Raw genomic sequence first — 2,500 nt, 5'->3', positions numbered from 1 at the left:
GGGATACCATGAAAGGCGTTGGTTGCTTAAGACAGCAGGACGGTGGCCATGGAAGTCGGAATCCGCTAAGGAGTGTGTAACAACTCACCTGCCGAAGCAACTAGCCCTGAAAATGGATGGCGCTGAAGCGTCGCGCCTATACTCCGCCGTCAACGGCAAGTGCGCAGGAACGGGATTTAGTTCCCGTTCTCCATGAAGCCTTGACGAGTAGGAGGGTCGCGGCGGTGTGCGCAGAAGGGTCTGGGCGTGAGCCTGCCTGGAGCCGCCGTCGGTGCAGATCTTGGTGGTAGTAGCAAATACTCCAGCGAGGACCTGGAGGACTGACGTGGAGAAGGGTTTCGTGTGAACAGCCGTTGCACACGAGTCAGTCGATCCTAAGCCCTAAGAGAAATCTAATGTTGATGAGGTGTCCTAAAATTCACGCTTTTCGAACGCAAATGACAAACATACGTACGCTCGCACGCACGTACGCGCGCAAAAGGCAAAAAATGTTAAAAAGAGAAAAAAATTGCAGTTAAATAACAATTTACGTCGCCGTCGTTTCGTGTTTGTGTCCTAATCCACCGCTCGAACATGATCATTTTTATTGATAAATTGACAAAAACGTTTGAACGCTGAAAAAAAATGATCGCGGTTCGGATCGATGGATACTTCACGTTCGACGTGATGCGACGTTGTCGAACGCCTGAAAGCGATTTTTTTTCTATTTTTTGCTTGGTTAAATCTTACAAACTATCGAACGCAAGTCGTGTCGTCGTTGCGTCGCAGATGCGTCGTTGTTTATATAATTTTGCGTGATTTGGGAAGAAACACACCCATCGGGCGAAAGGGAATCCGGTTCCTATTCCGGAACCCGGCAGCGGAACCGCATACCAATCGGGCCCTCGTAAGAGTGTTCGTCGGGGTAACCCAAAATGACCTGGAGACGCCGTCGGGAGATCTGGGAAGAGTTTTCTTTTCTGTATAAGCGTTCGAGTTCCCTGGAAACCTCTAGCAGGGAGATAGGGTTTGGAACGCGAAGAGCACCGCAGTTGCGGCGGTGTCTGGATCTTCCCCTCGGACCTTGAAAATCCAGGAGAGGGCCACGTGGAGGTATCGCGCCGGTTCGTACCCATATCCGCAGCAGGTCTCCAAGGTGAAGAGCCTCTAGTCGATAGATTAATGTAGGTAAGGGAAGTCGGCAAATTGGATCCGTAACTTCGGAATAAGGATTGGCTCTGAGGAGCGGGGCGTGTCGGGCTTGGTCGGGAAGTTGGCCAGGCTGACGTGCCGGGCCTGGGCGAGGTGAACGGTTGGCGACTTCGCGTCGCGTCCCGGAATCCGAGCTCGGTCCCGTGCCTTGGCCGCCAACGGATCTTCCTTGCTGCGAGGCTTCTTGTGACGGCTTCGGCCGTCCTTTTCGCCTCTTCGGCCGCCATTCAACGCTTAGCTCAGAACTGGCACGGACTAGGGGAATCCGACTGTCTAATTAAAACAAAGCATTGCGATGGCCCTCAAGGGTGATGACGCAATGTGATTTCTGCCCAGTGCTCTGAATGTCAACGTGAAGAAATTCAATTAAGCGCGGGTAAACGGCGGGAGTAACTATGACTCTCTTAAGCGTAAATCGCTCCGAGTTTCTCCTTCGGTTCGCCGGGGGAAAAACTCCGTCGCTTGCGTGAGTCATGGTTGCAGGGATGGCAATGCGTAACTCAGACCTCTCGTTAGGTCCTTCAGCCTCTCCCATCCAAGTCGCACGACCTACCTCCTAGTGGTACCTGCCGGTAACGTGACTGGTTGGCTGTTTGGGTGACTCACGTCACCATCGCAGTCCCAGTCACGGCTAAACGGCGTGCGGCGAACTCGGCGAAAGCCAAGTGGGATGCTTGGGTTTGCTCCCCACCCATCTCACGCCCTCGGGCAAAGATATCTGCAAAAAATGGGAAAGACAAGCCTCGGATGCTGTCAGTCCCTAGCAGTGGCGACAGCGATGGTGGAAACACCAGCCAGAGTGTATCAAATCCTCTGGTTTTACCCCCTTCTACAAGCTCTAACTCTACATGTCGACGAAAATTGGAGGTCCCTAAACGATGCCCTTCTTGTTTAATCGATTTGACTGACAGAACATCGTCAAGTGCATCGCAGCACGTTCGTAGATGTTGTGCTCCTCCTCCGCAACCCGACGGCTATACCTGTGATATATGTTCATCAAAATTCAAAACTTACCCAGGTTTAAGGCAACACACCCGGCGAGCACATACTGAAGAATATAATAGTAAAGACTTACAGTTAGCGCACACTAGACAAAAATCCGCTCGTCCCCAGTACTCAGACAGCGAAATTAAATCTATAGCATCTTTTGAAGCCTCAATTCCTAACAGATCGAAATTATTATCCAAAGACATAAACGCAATAATATCGAAAGAAGCCGGACGCTCAGTAGACGGTATAAAGAAATTAAGACAGAAACAAGCATATAAAACCTACCTCACAGAAGAACTTGCTGCTCTGAACCAGTTTA

At 50.9% G+C, this 2,500-nt stretch overlaps 1 pseudogene; it reads left to right on the top strand.

Moving 5' to 3' along the window:
• LOC143266515 (large subunit ribosomal RNA) overlaps positions 1-2,500 on the top strand; it is an 8,230-nt pseudogene that overhangs the window by 1,538 nt on the left and 4,192 nt on the right.

Source organism: Megachile rotundata, unplaced genomic scaffold, assembly GCF_050947335.1.
Source record: "Megachile rotundata isolate GNS110a unplaced genomic scaffold, iyMegRotu1 scaffold1113, whole genome shotgun sequence".
Lineage (NCBI taxonomy): Eukaryota > Metazoa > Arthropoda > Insecta > Hymenoptera > Megachilidae > Megachile > Megachile rotundata.
Note: the sequence above shows the minus strand (reverse complement) of the source record. Positions and strands in the feature narration are given on the sequence as shown.